We start from the raw sequence: 22,068 nt of genomic DNA, 5'->3' as shown, positions 1-22,068 counted from the left end.
CAGTGTACAACTATATTAAAGGTGACTTTAGTAACTGCGAGTACTTGCAGACATGATTTGGTGTTAGAAGAAAGGAGGTTTACAGCTAGAGCAATTAAAACATGGAACTACCTTACCTAGAAAATACTAGTACTATCTGAGAGTGTCAAGAACTTCAAAAAGTGTTGGATTTCTTCCTCAGGAAGCAGAGTATGCAGGGCTATAGGAACTGTTAGAGAATGAAAATTACACACATTGCTTAAACTGTATGGACCTGTGTAGGGATGAGCCCACGGTTCGAGTTGAAAATAAGTTTGACTCTAATATCGGGGGTTTGTTTGCTTACAAACAAACGGAACATATGGGGCGCTCGCGGGAAATTAGAGTGCCATGGAACGCCCCATAATGTACTGTAAGATCGCAGTGCATTGACATCTGAAGATTGGCAAAAGCATGTACCTAACCTGCATGCTTTGGCCAATCACAGCGCGACTGGCTCAGGGGGGAACTAAGTCCATGCCCCACACTATATAAGGCTGCTTACATAGCGGCCCTGTATAGTGTGTGGACGGAGATAGATTGAGCTAGATTAGGCATGTAGGTTAGTTAGTGGTGTGCAGGCAGTGTATTTATTATATACAGTATATACAGTCTAATATATATATACTCTGCATTTAGTGTAGACTAGATATTTAGTGTAGACTCTATATTCAGTCAGTGCTAGCAGTGTAGTATATATAACACAGTGTATTAAAGTGGTTAAGGGGAGCCACAAAAAGACAGCAGTCGGCGGGATGCCTTCAAAGGCAGATCTTTTTTTTCTATTTTTCGGGTTTGTCTGCGCCATGATTATTTTTTTTTAATACAGGAATTTTCAAAAACTGTCTTTTGTGTTTTTTACCTTTTTACACTTTTTTGGTCAATGGGTAGGGGTACAATGTACCATTCACATAAGGAGGGGCCCAGGATCTGATGGTCCCCTTGTTAAAGGGGCCTTCCAGATTCCCCCACTCGCAGACCCCCACAACCACCAGGCAAGGGTTGTGGGGATGAGGCCCTTGTCCCCATCAGCATGGGGAGAAGGTGTTTTGGGGGGACCCCAAAGCACCCTCCCCATGTTGAGGGCATGTGGCTTGGTATGGTTCAAGGGAGGGGGGGCTCTCGCTCACCCCCCATCCTTTCCTTCAGGCTGCACACTCAGATAAGGGTCTGGTATGGATTTTGGGGGGACCCCCACACCATTTTTTTTTTATTTTGACTTGGAGTCTTCTGGGGTCCCCCAGCGGCACTGGTGACTCCTCCCTGCATCGAGTGTCCACGTTGGACAAGGCTCTCCTAAGCTGGAATCCTGTGCGGGTGCGCTCCCAAGTCCTGCATCTGTGTCCATTCACACAGAATGCAGGGCTTGGCCCTGCTCCCAGGCACTACACCATTGGATTTGATTGACAGCAGCAGGAGCCAATGGCTACGCTGCTACTAATCTATCCAATCAGGACACAAGACACCAGCTAGAGCTGGTGTGCTCATTCCCGGCCGGAGGATGACAGTGTTTAGGTAAGTAAAAAGGGGGGAGGGGGTTTGGATGAAGCACTACAGAAGGTTTTTCACCTTAATGCATAGAATGCATTAAGGTGAAAAACCATGAGGGTTTACAACCCCTTTAAATTCACTGCTCCTGAAAAAACGGTTGTTTTTAAAACTTTTTTTGCATTGATGCATATCCCCGGGTCAGTACTGAGTCCCCAATCACTTTTTTGGCAATAACTCAGCCTTTAAAATGAGCACTTTTGATTTTTCCTGTTTGTGTCCCATAGACTTTAACGATGTTCGCAAGTTTGCATACATTTTTTGCCTGTTTGCATGTTCTGGTGAGAACGGAACCGGGAGGGGGGGTATACGGCTCATTCCTAGACCTGTGTCTTATTTCAACCTTATAAATTAGTAATTCAGACTCCTTATACCTTCGCTGGCAGATTGTCAATGATGCATGCCAAATCACATGCTTACAGGATTTGCTATACACATATCAACTTGTAAGGATAAGCATGCACCGGAAACAGGATAGACACATTGGGCCAGATTCATAAAAGAGATACGACGGCGTATATCCTGATACGCCGCCGTATCTCTGAGATACGAAGGTCGTATCTAAGCGCCTGATTCAGAGAATCAGGTTACGCATAGATCTCCCTAAGATCTGACAGGTGTAAGTGACTTACACCGTCGGATCTTAGGCTGCAATTCTAGGCCGGCCGCTAGGTGGCGATTCCATTGCGGTCTGCGTAGAATATGCAAATGACTAGTTACGCCAATTCACGAACGTACGCTTTGCCCGTCGCAGTAAATGTACGCCGTTTCCGTAGAGATACGCGGCATAAAGATAAAGCTGCCCTCTAGGTGGTCTAGCCAATGTTAAGTATGGTCGTTGTTCCCGCGTCGAAATTTGAAATTTAACGTCGTTTGCGTAAGTCGTCCGTGAATGGCGCTGGACGCCATTTACGTTAACGTCGAAACCAATGACGTCCTTGCGACGTCATTTAGCGCAATGCATGTCGGGAAATTTTAGGGACGGAGCATGCGCAGTACGTTCGGCGCGGGAACGCGCCTAATTTAAATGGTCCCCGCCCCATTTGAATTAGGCGTTCTTGCGCCGGGCGGATTTACGCTACGCCGCCGCAACTTTACAGGCACGTGCTTTGTGAATCAAGCACTTGCCCGTAAAACTTGCGGCAGTGTAACGTAAATGTGATACGTTACGCCGCCGCTAAGTTACGCGGAAATACGTGAATCTGGCCCATTGAATTTACTAATGTCTGTGCATGACACCTAAGTGGAGGTAAGCCTGAAATAAAAATGTGATTTTCTCAAGGAAAATACATCAGGTAGGTTTTTAATACCAAACAAAACCAGAGAAATTTCCAAGCTTCACTTACCGACCAGTCTGCGACCAATTGAATTGACCTGTCTAACAGAATACATTAAAAACTTTGTGAATAATTTTTGTTTATTTTTTTACTAGTCAAGTGCACCAACTATTAAGCTTTAAATATTCATTAACGTGGCAAGTGCAAAGCTTTATTAATATAGTATTCCAACCTCTGGATCGTATCTCCACCTCCCCCAGCCATTTGCATCGCCCCTAGAGCACCTTTTTTTTCCCAGGTGTCTTCAGTCTGGTGATATCACAGGTCCTCATGCACTGACATGGCACCATGTGCAGCATTCTTCTGTGTGTACAGGTCTGTGAGTGGGCCCTTAACATCTTGGGCTCATAGTGAGTTGGATAAAGCTGGGAATTATTTTAACCTGAAAAGGACTGTTGCTGGATTTGTGACCAGATGAGTCTGTGGGGCAGTGCTGGAGATAGGGTTAATTTTTATTTTTAGATACTGCTGGCCAATTAAATTGTTTTAATTTTTTGTCCACACTTGACTTACAAACAACTGTAGTGACAAGATTCACCTGTTTGGATATATTGAATGAATAGACTTTGCATTACATTGTTATTGGGAAAATGGTTATACATTCGGATGATCTGTGTGGCCAGTAATACAGGATAAAAGCCATGGTCTTGAATACAGTTCTGTGCATAGGTATGTGCAAGGGGTGTGCCTGGACACAAGCTAATTACTCCATGTGCATACCTCCCAACTGCCCTGGATTGGGCAGAACCATCCTGAGATTTTAATTAAATGCCGGTGTCTTGCCAATCCAGGCTGATTATCAGAGCCCAGTACCAGAACACGTTCTGGCATTCCACTTATTGGCCTGAAGGGGCAAAATGCTGCTCCATTGCCCCTCTCTGTGTATCCCCTGCAGCTGCGCTTGTCACAGGAAGCAACAGAAGAAACGCATTATTGTGAGGAGGGGGCAGGTAGCAAAGGATGGTACATGCAGTAGGGAGGCAGGTCTGTAGATGGACTGTGGATGGCTATATATGAGGAGGGGACAGGTGCTCAGGGCAGCAGGACAAGGCTATAAGCCAATCGCAGTCAATCATAGCCCTGCCACCTACTCCCTGTGCCATCATTTCGTACCTTCCCCCTCCCTGGCCTAAACAAACAGTGTTTCCTCTATAGTTGACTGTGACAAGCACAGCTTCAGGGGAGACACAGAGGGGTAGATCCACAAAGAAATTACGCCGGCGTATCTATTAATACGCCGGCGTAATTTCAAAATTCTCGCGTCGTATCTTTGTTTTGAATCCCCGAAACAAGATACGACAGCATCTCGGCTAGATCCGACAGGCGTACGTCTTCGTACGCCTTCGGATCTTAGATGCAATTTTTCGGCGTTGAGTATGGTGGCGTTTCCGTCGTATTCCGTGTCGAGTATGCAAATTAGCTATTTCTGACGATCCATGAACGTACGACCGGCCGTCGCATTTTTTAACGTAGTTTCCGTTCGGCTTTTTCCGGCGTATAGTTAAAGCTGCTATATGGTGGCGTACTCAATGTTAAGTATGGCCGTCGTTCCCGCGTATAATTTTGAAAATGTTACATCGTTTGTGTATGTCGTCCGTGAATGGGGCTGGACGCCATTTACGTTCACGTCGAAAACAATGACGTCCTTGCGACGTCATTCGGAGCAATGCACCCTGGGAGTTTTGACGGACGGCGCATGCGCAGTTCGTTCGGCGTGGGGACACACTTCATTTAAATGAAACACGCCCCCTACCTACCAAATTTGAATTCCGCGCCCTTACGCTGCGAGAGATACACTACGCCGCCATAACTTACGGCGCAAATTCTTTCAGGATTCAAACCAAAGCAAAGTAAGTTACAGCGGCGTAGCTTATCTTACATACGCTGTGCCCGGCGCAGATGTATGTGGATCTGCCCCAGACAGAATATTGGCTTACTTATTTTCTTCTCCCTGAGACTCTTCACACTACTCGGGGTACTGCAGCTCTGATTCTTCTCCTATTCCCTGATCCAGTAGGCAGGGCTATGAGTAGCTGTGATTTAGCTTTGACTACTGGATCAGGGAATAGGAGATGGGGAAGAATCAGAGCTTCAGTACTCGAGTAATGTGCAGTGTACAAGGAGAAGGAGAACAGAGGTAAGCAGTGCAGAGGTGATACAGACAGACACTTACTTACACTTACTACTGCACTTTGTACTCTGTGTCACTACTGACCTCTGAACTCTGCATCCCTTAGTACTGACCTCTGAACTCTGTAGCAATAACGCAGAGCTCAGAAGTGACTCAGAGGTCAGTAGTAAGTGAGGCAGAGTTCCAGTTTTCATGTGGGTTAGCTGCACTTTGTTATATACTTCTATTATGCCCCAAAATTTTGATGCGCTTTTTGAAAGCACACCAAAATCACGCTTCACGTCAAAATTGTGGGACATAATAGAAATCTATGGTAAAGTGTAGCCAAACCATATGAAAACTGACGATGAACTGCACTGGGAAAACCACACCACATCAGTGTGAAAGGGAGAACCATTTTAAGGATACTGGAAGGCTTTTGTTTTATTTAACCATGCCTCCTTAGGTCACTTACACTGTAAACACAATTTGGTCACACTTACTGTTCACTGCAGCTTTGAGCTTTGATGTTCATACCCTAATGCAATTGTTTTTTAACTCACCTATGGTATAGCGATAACAGGTTGCATGTATTTTTTCAAAGAACATATTTTCTAGTTGTTGCTGTCTGCTTTTCTTTTTCACATCACCCTGGCCTCTAGTTCTTCCTATTCCTATACAGCAGTGGAACGCACGTCGGCCCTTGAGCGCGAGCCAGACGGCGGCAGTGTCCAGTCAAACCTATGCAGGCAATCCTTAGAGCCGGGTGACAGGCACTTTTAAATGTAAGCAGCTACAGTATTTACTGTTTAACTTTTTATGTTTAATAAATTGTATTACGCTATTAGTGTCCCTCTTTACTTGCATTGATTTGGTGCTATGGTGGAGAGGAGGAGAGTTGTGAATAACCCTTGAGAGGTGTCAAAAGGAATTAAAAGGGACAACTACACAAGTTATGAACTGTTTTTAATAAGGACTTTTTGAGCTTTTGTCCATTGCTATTGTGTTGCACATTAGTTTATAATTTTAGCACTTTAATTTTTTTCTACCACAGATGCATGAACTGGCAATTGTTTATCTATGCACGTTTGCACTTTATTGTATATAAGTTATTAGTCTGCCATTGAAGTATTTACACATTATCAGAGCCCCCTCACACATCTATTCACCAAACTGTAATATGAAACGTTTTTTCCACTGACCAATTTGTATGATTTTCCTATAGCTTTTAGGTCTGCTGTGGCTGCAACCTTTTCTAGTCATTTCAGGCCTATTACCACATGATAGAAAATCAGGTACTGTATTGCAGCCAAAACCACTGAGAAAAATAATAATAATGATAATAATAATTTGGAATTAAAGATTGGGGTGCCGATGCTGTATGTAGGGCAAACTAAATGTGAAGGTTTCAAAATCAATTGCTCAATTGCATCACTGATGCTTTACATTAACATTGCACTTTTTGTAACACCTTTGTACAGCTTAAAGGCATCTCCCAAGCATGTTATCTAATGCCGCGTACACACCATCACTTTATGTGATGAAAAAAAACAACATTTTCTGTGAAGTAAAAAACAACGTTTTTGAAACTTAAATTTTCAAAAACGATGTTGCCTACACACCATCGTTTTTTTACAATGCTCTAGCAAAGCGAGGTTACGTTCACCACGTTTTTCCATTGAAGCTCGCTTCATAACTAGCTTTTGGTCATGCGCGGGTATAAAAACGTCGTTTTAAACTTTGTTTTTTGCTACACACGGTCAATTTCTGTGAAGTAAAAAACGACGTTTTGAAAAACGACACATAAAATTGAAGCATGCTTCAATTTTTTTTTGCGTTTTTTCACAAGACATAAAACAACGTTTTCCCCCACACGGTCATTTAAATTGACGTTTTTAAAAAAGTAGTTTTTTTTCATCACATAAAGTGATGGTGTGTACGCGGCATAAGGATTCCTCAAAGCCACAATTAAGGACCCTCTCCCTGCTGTACAGTATTTTAAAATTCTATTTTCACTTTGTGGAATCTACCCCATGGCAATGATCAGTTCCTCTCACCATTTTGTTAATAATTTGTTGATTTAAAAATTGCTATAATTTAGTATAAAGGTTCACTCCCTCCATTCGGAAATTCCAACAAGAAAACCATGGATTTTTTCTGACGGAATGTTGGCTCAAACTTGTGTTGCATACACGGACACAAAAATCTTGTCTGAAATTCCGACCATCAAAAAATGCGGTGACGTACGCCGAGATCAATGAAGTTCAATAGGCAGTTTGGCTCTTCTGCTTGATTCTGAGCATGCGTGTTTTTTTTGCACGTCACAATTGCATACAGATGAGCCGATTTTCCGACAAGAACTTTTTCCATCAGAAAAATAGAGAACATGCTCTCAATCTTTTGCTGGCGGAAATTCTGACAGAAAATGTTGGTCGGAATTTCTGACCAAAAGCTCACATCTTACTTTTTTTGGACGGAAAATCTGATCGTGTGTACAGGGCATAAGGCTTCAGTGGAGTTTGCAGCTAAATTTGGGCTACGCAAATTTCGAGCAGAACTCAATAAACCCATTGTGAATTGAACCCTGGAAGTTTGAGCTCATCCGTATTCACAAGCAACAGATCTAGGATTGTCATAACATCCAATTTAATTATGGTCTTATGAACTGTGTTAGATAAAAAAAGGTGCAATGTTTCTAGTTATTAAAGCAGTGGTGTGATTTTTTTTTTTGCCCAATTGTATAACAGAATATATCAACAATCAGTGTGAAGAGGAAGCAGCTTATCAAATTGGAAAGATAAAAGAATATGTAAAAAAGCAATATAGCATTTGTAAAAACTTGGTATGGGCTTACTATAATTGCATCACTACATAAGAGTGCTTGAAAGGGCTCTTAACATGTTCTGGGTCTAAAAGATAAATTTAGCCATTCTGCACCTAAGCCTAGCCCTATGTCACATGATACTTTTGGCAAATGTAGTACACAGAACATCCTAGAGTGGGGTTACACTGCTTCACTGAGGGCAAGTGTTAAAGCACTGAATTGTAAACCTTGAAATGGACAGAAGGTGCTTTCCCAGAGGACATATCAACCCCATGATTAAGATTTGGAGTCAGTTTACAGTTCAACTGCTTTAGGCTATAAAGGGTTTTAAAATAAGAGGAAAGCTGCAAAGGAAAAGAAAAATCTAAGACTGATCTTTACACCTAATTTCCAAATTTAGTCTCCAGTTCACAATGTCTTCAACCGTCATCAATAGCTGATTCTTATAATCCATACCCAGTTTTTATAATCCATTTCAGAATATAAACAAACTCATTTAGGACAAAATACATATACTGTATATTTGTATTCTTTCACATCACTAAAGAAAAACCACTTCCTGGCCCGATGCAGATGTAGTTTTTATTTGCAGCAATTAAAATGTTTTAATGAGACAAGCATAAAATCAACCATTAATTATTTATTTCAAACCCTTCTAGGACCTCTTTTGAGTTGCCTCTGTTTTGGGCTAGTTTAGAGAGGAGCCTGCAGTTTTATTCTTCGGCTTGTATTATACATTGGAGTGAAAAAGTCATTTATAAATAATTACACAATGTTTTGGGTCTCTCAGTTTGTGTAATATATCAAAGCGATTAGTACACGCATTGTCCCATTGTAAAAGCTCCCTTTTTCTCTTTTCTCCATCCTTTCAATTTCACTTGCAATGTCCTCTTTCCTAAGCCTTTTCTAGCAATCCTTTGTCTTCTTCATTCTTTCCCCTTGTTACAGTCCTCAGCCTTTATTTTTATTCAAACACTCACAGCAGGCACAATGAAAGCTACTTCTGTCCCATCCTACTTTATAACATAACTTATCCTTTTAAGACAATTGCTAGGAGTGAAATGCTGCAAATAATCTTTACTTTTTTTTGGATCAATTTTGCAAACAATCAGAATAACAGAACTTTGCAGTACTTATGATCACACATCTATCACTTCTACATTAACTTATACCAGGTTGGTTTAACAGATAATGTTATAGTGTAGCATCCTAAAGCAACAAGTATAGACAGATGAGTGAAAACTGATGCACTAGTAGTTACTATGGGCCAGATTCTCAGAGCAAGTACACCGTCGTATCTACTGATACACCGGCGTACTTTCAAATTTGCCGCATCGTATCTTTCGTTTGAATCCTCAAACCAAGATACGACGGCTTCTGGCTTCGATCCGACAGGCGTACGGCTTCGTACGCCTTTGGATCGTAGGTGCAATACTTTGGCACCCACTGGGTGGAGTTTGCGTAGTTTTCCGCGTCGGGTATGCTAATTAGCTTTTCCCGTCGATCCACGAAGGTACGTGCGGCCGTCGCATTCTCTTACGTCGTCGCTAGTCGGCTTTTCCCGGCGTATAGTTAAAGCTGCTATTTTGTGGCATATAGATAGACTTGCCATGTTAAAGTATGGCCGTCGTTCCCGCGTCGAATTTTAATATTTTTTTTTTGCGTAAGTAGTCCGTGAATAGGAAAGGACGTAACTCACGTCGAAGTTCAAAAAATGACGTTGGTGTGACGTCATTTCGCGCAAAGCATGGCGGGAAATTTAAAAACGGAGCATGCGCAGTTCAATTGGCGTGGGGACGTGCTTCATTTTAATGAATCACGCCCCCTACCCGCCCAATTTGAAATACGCGCCGAGAGATACACTACGCCGCTGTAACTTACGGCGCGAAATCTTCCTCGATTCGACTTAGAGCCAGGTAAGCCGGCGGCGTAGCATATCTCTGATACGCTGCGCCAGGGCAATTCTATGTGAATCTGGCCCTATGTTTTTGCAATTTTGTAACTTGCTATCATTGAAACCATTACTTTTTGCACTGCCTTACTAAGAAATTCTAATGACTACAGTGGCCCAATAGAGTCAACGTGGTCTGTTTATCATGGCAGCTTTTGCGAAATTCTGCGTCCTCTTGAACTTTAAGATTAATTTGTCCAAATCTGAAATTTTGAATATCTCTGTTCCCTCTAGTGTGGCAGCATTGCTGAAGTCGTCCTTTCACTTTAGATGGCAGCCCAAGTCCTTGAAGTACCTAGGCATATATCTCACCTCGAATCCCGCCTCTCTATTTTGAAAGAACTATATCCCATTGCTTAACTCCATCAGAGCTGATTTGCAAAAATGGACACAGTTGGCCCACTCCTGGTTGGGGCGTGTTAGTGTGGTGAAAATGAATATCTTGCCCAGGCTGCTTTTTCTTTTTCAGATGATTCCTTACAAGATTCCTCCAGGATTTTTTAAATTGATAAACTCACTGATTTGTAGATATGTGTGGAACCGGAAATGCTCTAGGATTGCTTATCTCACGTTGACTCAACCCAAATGTACTGGTGGCCTTGCACTCCCAGATCTTAAACGCTATTTTTCAGCTATTGTGTTAAATCGCATCTCGGACTGGAAGTTCCACAAAACCTCAAAGTTATGGGTGCAGATTGAAATGGATATGAGTGGAACTGATCTGTTCCCACTTATTTGGATACCAAGTAAATTTCGGAAGCTTCGGCTCACCACCTCCCCACTTACTAGATCGACTTTTGCACTGTGGGACTCTTTGTGTAAACGACAGAGATGGTGTTACAACTCCCCTCTCATGCAGCTAACAGGCCATGATTATTTTCCTCTGGGTAATATGGATCCTACATACAGCAATTGGCTTTCGACTTCTCCTCTTTTACTACACCAAGTGACTACACCTAATGGGGTTTGGCCCCTCTCTGCCTTGATCACAAACTCACCCTTATCTTTTATGGACCAGTGGAAGCATCACCAATTGTCGATGTTCATTAAATCTTTACCTCAGCCTCTCAGATCAGACTCGGATCTGACCCCGGTGGAAAGCCTATTTGTTGGTTCTCAACCTCCAGATAAACCTGTGTCAAGCTTCTACAGCGCTCTGTTACCCCTGCCTCCTGTTGCCAAGCCAACGTTACTCTCTAAGTGGGAAATGGACCTCCAATCCTCCTTATCTGACACCCAACGCTCTACCATTCTTCAGTTGGCACATGTTTCAGCTATCTCCTCAACAGCAGCGGAGGTCAATTACAAGCTATTGACTCGGTGGCATTACACACCTGTGGTCCTCCATAAATCTTTTCCTGATGTTTCTAGTTTGTGCTGGAGGGGGTGTGGTCAACCTGGATCACATGCTCACGTGTGGTGGTCTTGCCCTCTTATCAAGCCCTACTGGACTGGAGTTCTACATTGGATCAAAGAGATCCAGGGGGTCGCAGTTCCATCAGATCTATGGGTTGTGTTACTACATTGTACGAGTGAACCAATAGGATCGTATAAGAAAAGTTTAACACCCCACCTTTTAAATGCAGCTAAGTCCCTCATGCCGAAATTGTGGAAGTGTCAAGCTGTTCCTGGAATTAGGGACTGGCTGACCCAGGTAGACCTCTTCTACCATATGGAAACCAGTACCCTTAAGCTGCGAAATAAGTCAGATTCGGCTAATAAGATATGGTCCTGTTGGTTTGCTTTTAAATATACATCCACATATGCTGAACTTAAGGCTCAAGGTGGTCAATAAAGTATAGTAGGTTTTGGCTGTCTTATTGTATTGTATGAATATGCCTGCTTGGCCGGGTCGGTTTCTCCCCCTTCCCCTCCCCCACTTTCCCCTCCCATTTCTCCCCTCCCTCTCTCTTCTCCCTTTTCCTGTTCACTCCTTTTTGCTTCTCTGTATTTCTTTCTTGAATGTACGCTGTATTGTTTCTCTATTTAGATGTATGTCCATCTGATGAGTCCAGTGTCCGTGGCAGGGCTTGCCCGGATGCTACAAAAGGAGTAAGATGTGTGAGAAAAATTTTGTTACTTGTCGGTGATATGTCACTGTTTTTACCTGATGGAACTTGTCTTTTCTCTTTAATTTTTTACAATAAAAACGTATTGAACAAAAAACGTGGTCTGTTTATCAATGTTTTCACCCAAGATTCCCACAACTTTGACCCATGATTGAAATAGGTGTTGGTCTAGACTTGATCTTGGTTTAAGTCTTTTGCAAAAAGTGGTAAATACAGCACCATTAATCATTATCAATATGCAATTATTATTATTATTATTATTATACAGGATTTATAAAGCGCCAACAGTTTGCGCAATACAATTACAATACAATTCAATACAGGAGGAATTATAGGGCCATGCTTGTCAGGCCCCGTACACACGACCGAGGAACTCGACGTGCCAAACACATCGAGTTCCTCGGCGAGTTCAGTGTGGAAGCCGCCGAGGAGCTCGGCGGGCCGACTTTCCTCATTGAACAACGAGGAAATAGAGAACATGTTCTCTTTTCGGCCCGACGAGTTCCTCGACGGGTTCCTCGCTGAAAAGTGTACACACGACCGAGTTTCTCGGCAGAATCCAGCTCCGACCGAGTTTCTGGCTGAATTCTGCCGAGAAACTCGGTCGTGTGTACGGGGCCTTAGAGTTTACAATCTAGAAGAACTACATTTTTGCAATCATGCCTGCAGATTGCCTGTGATCAGTGCATCAATGTTTTAGTTCAGCTTCAGGTCAGTATGAAGGTATAGACCAGACTTGGTAGAAGTGCGATTGGACTAGAAAGAGGTGAGGGAGGATGGATTACTGCCACTACTCTGTACAGTCCATCTGCCAAGGTGGAGAATGGGACTGGTAGTATTTTAATGAAGTAATTTAGATCCATGAATGGATATGCTAGTTGTACACAAGTCAATCTATCGATCAACTTGTGTACAACCAGCTTATTGGAAATTGTTCTCTTGATCAGCACCGCTGGCTATAGATGGCAGTGCTGATCTGTGCAGTCTCCTTACTGTCAGAAAAAAAAAACAGGGCAGCAAGAGGGGTTCCCCTCCATCTACCTCGAATGTGTGGATGGGGAAATGGAGTGATTTTCTTTTGTTTAACCCACTGGTTGAACAAAAAGTGAATAATGTATTTATTCAGCCTAAAACATAGTTGGCCTTTAAAATATTTAATACTGAAATAATAATCTCACTAGAGTAAAAACTATAAGGTCTAACTAATGTAAATGTGTTATTATTATGTATAATATGGTTTCCTGAATGAAAGCAAAGGGACCTGGGGACAAATTAGATTTACTATCCAGATTTTTTACTTACTTACTAAAAATAAAACCTATTTGGTTGTCATGGGTAACTCCTGTTACTATGTTTACCTGAAAACACAATTAAACAAAAAAAAAAATATCACACAATTGCTAATCAATCTTTGATGCCATTTTTTTTTTTTTTTTTTATAACATACACTTGTTAAATGGCATCATGATTATATATTATGCAAAAGGAACTTATAAAAAAAGAAGCCAACCTTCTGTGTGTAGAGGATGAAGGTAATTATAGCTTGGGGTGATTTCTCTAATGGTCTTGCCTTGTTGCATTTAAACTCATTATCATTTTCCTCAGTAAAGTAATAAAAATGCCAACTTTCCAAGATGCTTGGAGCTGCAACTGTGTAGATATTAGTAAAAGGTTTGGTAGCATATTATGCACATCTACTCTCCGACTCTGTGTCATGGATTAATGTGCTATGGTCTTGCTGCATATAAGAGGATTCTGCTGGGATGCTCCAGTCATAGGATTAAAAGGTCAGACGATAGAGTCTCATAGATTCTTTATAGTGGCACGTGAGAAAATCATCTAATTTCCAAAGTTTGAACACCGCTAATCCATGTTATCCAAAAGCAAAACTATGGCACTTATACTATGGAGTCCCTCCATGCATAGTGATTGGATATAACACAGAACAATAGTTCTAGTAAAACCGAATATATTTGTAAAATAAAACTACTGTATTGATCATCAATGATTGTATAAAGAGATTTTAATTATGAAGTTGGATATTTATTTGGATATTTATTTACTAACTAGATAGATAGTCCTGCTAGGCAATAAAATATCATGATAGAAAATCTGGAACTTATTTTTAAAGCTACCATTTCTAGATAGGCGCATAGAACACAATGCTACTATTCAGCAATAATTAGAAAATATAACAACTTTTAAAATCCTCTCTGAATGGATACATAGACAATTAAGAGCCACTGCCTAAAATAAAAAAATATTAAAATATAAATTATTTTAGGGTATAAAAGTGTTAAACAATTCTAACCTTTTATTGCCAGACTCATAAAGCAATGAAAAAAAAAAAAAAACTATTTATTTTTTATGACCTGTGTCTATTGCTGCATTCCAAGAAGACAAAACGTTTGATGGGTGCTCTTAATACCTCTCAAAGACAACAAGAAACCCTCTGGTGTTTGGGGATTCATGACAATCTCAGCATCTCTTTATAAAGAGCGCTCAGCAATCTGTCAAGTCTCAGTTCACATTTTCATACGAACAACAAACTCGCATCTACATTTGAGACTGGGTGAATGCACATTGCTGGCATTTTTTTCCCCGTTTTAAAGAAAAGTCTCAAAACTGGGCTGGGATCTATACGAATTTGCATAGCAGGTGTTTGATTCTTGTTCATTCTTATTTAAAGAACTTTTAATATGGGATAAATTACCAGGAATTAGGCGCAGCCTTTGTTAGCTTAAATGAAAGCAGGGCTCACTGCTGCCTGCCTTTTTATTTTAGAATAGAGGGCTGTGGAGAAAAAAATAATAATATATGCTTAGAAAAAAGAGAGGAGAGGCAAGTTTGCCTAATTTGATTTTAAATTCAAGTTTTGTATGTGGTAAACCAATAATCCTGGGGATAGTAATACGATTACTGAGCAAAGATCTTTGAGTCAGAAAGTCTGCTACGAGTTTAAAATGTTAATCCCTGGCTTAATCTCAGCACCCCTCTAATGTAGAAGAGCACAAAACTTGAGAGCGATTTTTTTTGTCTTCTGCATCTTCCGAAGGAAAAAATTGTGCAGAACTATTACTTGTAAATGGTAATTAATTCCTTACTCCATTGCTTCAATTGTGCCAGAATAAAGCTCTCTTCCACACTTTGAGGACTCGCCTTCTTCTTTAGCAAAACAGAGTTCAGCTATGGTAACTGATCTCTTTGTAGCTATGCAGGCATCACAGACTGGGTATCTCAAAGCTTTTATTCCTTCAAGAGCTCTGAGCAAAGTAGAGACAGAAGACATTTGTGTGTTCTCTGTCATATCTTGATCTTTATATTTTGTGCAAGATCATTCCTGGTGCAAAAGTCAACCTGGATTTTTGGATACAATACATGGGTGTTTAATGTAAGTAGCACAATGCTCTGTATACTTTTAAAATAAAACAATAAATTAAATAAGTGAACAAAAATAAATAATGCATAAACAAGTTGTAGGAACCCTGGCCTGTGCTATTTTATCCAGCAATACAATTATTGTGTGTTGCTGCTAGGCCTGACAGATGTTAATCTTTTGACTACTGTCGAAAGGACATGCTAGAAAATTTTCTTGATCAGGGCTCAAGCCATTTAGCAGCAGCTGATGTTCAGTGTATTCTGACAAAGACAGGTGCAGCTGTCAAAATACAACGTTCCAGCAGGGAGGGTTCCTCAATCAGCCTTGTTTATGACTGGCTTTCAGGGTAGGGGTCATGTGGTGGAAGTCACGTCATCTATTTTTCCCTTCTCGTTGTGATCCAAGCAGGGGTCACGTGAGGGGTGTTTTTTTTGGGCTACACTAGGCACTTATGACTTACACACAGGTTACCTTTGCTTGAACAAATGACTGAACTCTAGTAAGCTCTCTCCATGTAAAATACATCAAAATGGTCACTTGTACAATTAGAAGGGTCACGCAGAGCCTTTGCCCTCTCCAAATGTCCAGCGTTTCACTGCTACCTCACTCCCAGTAACAGTACAAAGCTTCATTGGGCACCTAGCACTAACTCCATGCGTGCATTTAAGTTAACTTTTCCATACCTGTCTACAGGTTTGGGATCTCTGCGGTGCTGATCTGCTCCTGTTGCTATGGGAGATGGACCTGTTCACGGAGAGAGTGCCAACAACAGCACCTCCTGCAAGAAGTCATCCCACCTGTCACATGTACATGCTTACAAAGGCTGCTAGAGAAACCTTTGTTGCCCTTGGAAACCATTGTATCTAAACACTGTATGAACTCTTGTACTGTTATCTTCATACCCCAATGTGCTTAGTGACCAAAGCTGTAAGTATATGTGCTGATTACTTGCGTTACTTAGCAACTTCAGACCATGCAAAGGCAAAGTTTCAAAAGCTTTACTGAGGAATAACTTAACACAGCAGTTCAACATAAAGTGCAGTCTTTTCCTAACATCCCTAGTCCCTAACTTAGGCTTGTGGCTGCCCCTGCATTCCTGCACAGAAAGGAGTCCATTCTTGGCAGAGTCCATAGTGGTAGTGTCCAGGATTGGCATCCTTAAGTTGGACTACAAATCACAGTAACTCCTTCAGACTGTAGCAGGGTCCTGAGGTCAGCAGTGCCTTACTTGTCATCCCAAATTTGGCATGTTCAGCAGGTCAACAGGATAAAGTCCTGCATTCGGTACCAACGGTTTCTCTTGTATGTGAATGTCTCAGAGTATTCTTCATTCTCACCCCTGAGCCCTCTGGGTAAGGACCACTATCCCTTTTATAATACACAATTTTATGGTCCAGTTTATTGAGGCCCCAACTAGGAATGACGCTCTGCTGGACCTGGTAATTTAATCTCAAACAATGTAGAGATTATTACCAATATTCATATAAATTAACACCTGGGTAGCAGTGATTATAGCATGATTTAATTTAATGTTAGCTGTAAGCAACAAATGCATACAGGTAAGATAAAAACACTTAACTTTAAAAGAGCACATTTTACAAAGATGAGGGCTGCTCTCCAGGAGGGAATATTGGCATCAATGGACACGGAACAGAAATGGGAATTCTTCAAAGTGAATATGTAAACTCACTGCAAAGTATATTCCCATGGGCATTAAGTTTAAAAGGCTAAAAATAAAATATGTGTGGCTCACGACCAAAGCCACAAAATAATAAAAAAAGAGCATTTAAAAAATATAAAAATATAAAAAAAAAAAAAAATGAAGGAAAGTTATCATTGTTTAAATGTTACAAAGAATATAACAGAATACTGTATGTAAAAAGGAAATCAAGGATGCAAAAATTCAAAACGCAAATTGCAAAAGATAGTAGGACAAACCCCCAAAAAATAGGATTTTTATAACCGATTACCTGTAAAATGCTTTTCTTGGAGTACATCACGGGACACAGAGCCTGGTAATTACCAAGTGGGTTATATTCCACCTTCAGGTGCTGGACACTGGTGTAATCAATTAGACAGGAAGTTTGCTCCCTATATAACTCCTCCCATACTGTGAGCACCTCAGTTTTTGTAGCAAAACAATAAGTGTTCCAATAACCCCAAACAAGAGGGGCGGGAGCTCTGTGTCCCGTGATGTACTCCAAGAAAAGGATTTTACAGGTAAGCTGTTATAATAATCCTATTTTCTTTATCGTACATCATGGGACACAGAGCCTGGTAATTACTAAGTGGGATGTCCCAAAGCAATGCTTACTGAGGGGAGGGAGACACAAATAACGCAGACCACCCTCAGACGTGAGGACCTATACTGCTGCCTGCAGCATACTGCGCCAAAAAGCAGCATCCTCTTGCCGTCTTATATTCACCTGATAGGAATTAGTGAACGTAAGCACCGACGACCAAGTTGCGGCCTTGCAAATCTGAGTCATAAAGGCTTGGTAATGCACCACGCATGAAGCGCTTACTATCCTGGTAGGGTGCACACCAAAAGAAACAGGGGGAAACCCTCTCTTTAAACCACAATCTTGAATAATAACCTGATGAATCAACGTTGACTTAGACGCTGCCTGCCCTTTCCTGGGGCCTCCTGGTAGCGCAACAACATAAGTTTTCCGTATCCGAGCAGTCGCTTCAGCTAGGCCTTGACTTTTCTTACTCTAACGTGAAAGAGAGTGTAACCATTTTAATAGCTGATCTGAACACTGCCTGCCCATTTCTAGGGTCTTCTGACAGCACAACAAAACACCAGTTTCCTATATCTGAAACTTTCAGATAGATCTTACCTGCTCTCATCTATATTGAGAGAAAAGCAAAAACGTCTCCTTCCGCGGAACATGGTTCTGGAAAAAAAGAAGGCAAGAATATCTTGATTCAAATGAAAACTAGAATCTTCTAGGAAATAAGGCTGGGTGAGAATTTAACACCACCCTACTTGTAAGAATAATTAAGTATGGCTCTATACAAAGAAAGTTGTCAATACTGAAACACTCTTGCGGAGGCTACCGCAACCAAGAACACCAATTCCCTTGTTAGAAGGAGCTGACCTTGTAAGCCGACAAAACTAGACTCAATCCCTCGAGCACAAGGGCGACCTAACTGGCGGACTTATACACGTTACCCCTTGTATAAAGGCCCGGATCAAAGAGTGCGAAGCAAGCGACCTTTGAAAATTCTGACAAGGCCGCGATCGCATCCTTGATGGAACTTAACGCTAGCGCCATCTCTTTTCCTAATGTAGGCAGGCAAGAATTTTATCTATGGCATACTTCCAAGGATGCCACCCCTTGGTTTCACACCAAAAACCTATGGTACATGGTCCTGGAGGCCAGCTCTCTTGTATGAATCAAGGTAATTGCCATTGATTCTAAAACCCTGATCCTCGAGAATGCGGGCTATAACAGCCAGACCATTAATTCCCATGTTTGCAAGACGGGATGGAATACCGCCATGCGAAGTAGGCCTGGACAAGATGTAAGGGACTCTGAGTCCTCTACTACCACCCTTACTATTCCTGCACAGTAAGGTCGTCTGGGTTATGCCAGAGTAATTAGGCCGGCTTTTGTTCTCCTCTGATGTTGCATAGAAGCCACGAAAGTCGCGGCTTTGGGGGGAGAGAACGCATAAACCAGTGACAACTGATCCCACAGGATCACTAATGCATCTGTCCCACATGTGAGTGGATCCTTTGTCCTTAACACAAATCTGTTCAATTTCTTGTTGAACCTGGACACCAATACATTTTATGTACATGGTACCCTTTCTCTGGCATTTGGTCAGAAAAAAGTTGGGTTGTGTAGAGGTCATTCTCCCGGGAACAATTGTTGACAGCTCCAGAGAATCGCCTGCCAATTCTGCATTCCAATAGGCAAGGCACAAGCTCCTCTGCCCAAGTCAGAACATGGCCTACTTCCCTCTGGCTGCGTGACTTCTAGTGCCTCCTTGGTAAACAAAGTAAATCACTAGTGTGGCTTTGTCGGTTTGTACTCTGACTGAACAATCCTGCAAACTAAACGTCCAGGCCCTTAAGCCAGATGCTCCATCCGTAGCTCTAGAATGCTGATGGATAAGGCTCACTTGGAGCTTGACCACTTCCCCTGGGCAGTGGTCTCTTCCAGGCCTGGCCTCCATCCCTAGAGGCCAGCCTTCGTAGCTGCCACCTCCCAGGTAACAGGCATGAAGGATCTTCCTTTCTGCCAATCTTTTGGTTAAGAACCACCAACTGAAATTCCAGCGTATCCCTGGGACCAGACTCCTTGGATAATGCTAGGTTAGGATCCACTAGTTCCAGGCCGACAGATTAATGTTTATACCAGCCTTGAATGAAATTGAGCATAGGGAACTGCTTTGAATGAAGCCACCATCTTCCCTAGCACCTTAAGCAAAAGGCAAATGTAAGGAACTGTTCCTTGCCTTGACCACATAGACCAGCTTTCTCATAGCGAGATGCTTAGTAGGTAAGTCTGTATCCAACACACACAAGGTGCTTACGTGCCCCAAGCTGCTGTGTCCCTCTGGCTTTACAGAGCTCTGACGTCTGGGCTTTTTTGAAGGGTCCGCCCTGCGTCTGCACCATGAGCCGGCGAGCACGTGTGCATGCGCCAGCGGCAACCACATCGTCCCCCCGCCTACAAAAGCGTGCCCCCCTCACGCGCGCGCAGGGAAATGATGGAGGCAGGGGAGAAAGAGATCCCCCAAGGAGTGCCGTGGACCCGGACTACGAGGGACTCCTTTACACAACTGTGATGAGTTCTTGCTGGAAAAAAATATTTTAAGCAACAGACAGCATGAATTCATGAAAGACAGAAGTTGTCAAACAAACCTGATTTCTTTTTATGAGGAGGTAAGTAAAACCTTGGACAGAGGAGTGGCTGTGGGATACTTGGATTTTGCAAAAGCATTTGACACAATTCCCCACACACACATCTAATGTGTAAGGAAAAGTATACAGGCTTGTAAATATCAATTTAACCACTTAAGACCCGGACCAAAATGCAGCTAAAGGACCTTGCCCCTTTTTGCGATTCGGCACTGCGTCGCTTTAACTGACAATTGCGCGGTCGCGCGACGTGGCTCCCAAACAAAATTGGCGTCCTTTTTTTCCCACAAATAGAGCTTTCTTTTTGTGGTATTTGATCACCTCTGCAGTTTTAATTTTTTGCGCTATAAACAAAAATAGAGCGACAATTTTGAAAAAAATCTATATTTTTTACTTTTTGCTATAATAAATATCCCCCAAAAATATATATAAAAAAAATGTTTTACTCAGTTTAGGCCTATACGTATTCTTCTACCTATTTTTGGTAAAAAAAATCGCAATAAGCGTTTATCGGATGGTTTGCGCAAAATTTATAGCGTTTACAAAATAGGTGATAGTTTTATAGCATTTTTATTCATTTTTTTTTTTTACTACTAATGGCGGTGATCAGCGATTTTTTTCGTGACTGCGACATTATGGCGGACACTTCGGACAATTTTGACACATTTTTGGGACCACTGTCATTTTCACAGCAAAAAATGCATTTAAAATGCATTGTTTATTGTGAAAATGACAGTTGCAGTTTGGGAGTTAACCACAAGGGGGCGCTGATGGGGTTATGTGTTTCCTGAAGTGTGTTTACAACTGTAGGGGGGTGTGGCTGTAGGTGTGATGTCATCGATTGTGTCCCCCTATAAAAGTGATGACACGATCGATGCAGCCGCCACAGTGAAGAACGGGGAAGCCGTGTTTACACACGGCTCTCCCCGTTCTTCAGCTCCAGGGACTCCAGCGGCAATCGGGTCCGCGGGTCCCACAGTCCCGCTCACAGAGCTTTGGACCGGGTCGCGGGAGACGCGCGCCCGCGACCCACGGCTGGGTACTAGTACAGGACGTACCTGTACGTACATGTGCCCAGCCATGCCATTCTGCCGACGTATATGTGCAGGAGGCGGTCCTTAAGTGGTTAAAAAATGGATAGAAAACTGGCTAAGGCCTGGTTCACACTGGTGCGTTTTGACATGCGATTTGGCATGTCAAATCGCATGTCAAAACGGCGGTATTTGCCCCAAATTGCCGGCAATGGCACCATCCTAATCGGTGCGGCGCTGCACTGATTTCAAAAAGTAGTTTCTGTACTACTTTTTTGCGATTTCGGCCCGCGATTGACATTAAAAGATGTCTATAGTATCGCGGCCTAAATCGTGACTGCCAGCGGGAGTGAAATCGTGCGAGTTCAGCTGAACTCACACGGCTTAACTCCTGCAAACCAGTGTGAACCTGGGCTACAAGACAGAATTCAGAGAGTAGCGGTCAATGACTCTTAAGCCGCGTGCACACGACCATTTTTAATGTTCTAAAAAAAACAAAGTTTTTCTCGATGTGATTCTAGTCAAGCCTGCCTTGCATACACACAATTGTGAAAAAAAAAATGCTCGAGCAAAGCGCGGTGACCTACAACACATACGACGGCACTATAAAGGGGAAGTTCCATTCAGATGGCGCCACCCTTTGGGCTGCTTTTGCTGATTTTGTGTTAGTAAAAGTTTGGTGAGCGACAATTCGCGCGTTTCAGTCTGTTACAGCGTGACGAATGTGCTATCTCCATTACAAACGCTAGTTTTACCAGAACGACTGCTCCCGTCTCATAGCTTGCTTCTGAGCATGTGCGTTTTTTTTCCCGTCGTCAAAGCCTACACATGACCATTTTTCACAACGTGAAAAACGACAAGAAAAATTAGAGCATGTTCTAAATTTTAAATGCCCATTTTTCACGTCGAGAAAAATTCTCTGGAG

The sequence above is a fragment of the Rana temporaria genome, chromosome 3, assembly GCF_905171775.1.
Source record: "Rana temporaria chromosome 3, aRanTem1.1, whole genome shotgun sequence".
NCBI lineage: Eukaryota > Metazoa > Chordata > Amphibia > Anura > Ranidae > Rana > Rana temporaria.
This window is presented reverse-complemented; position numbering follows the sequence as displayed.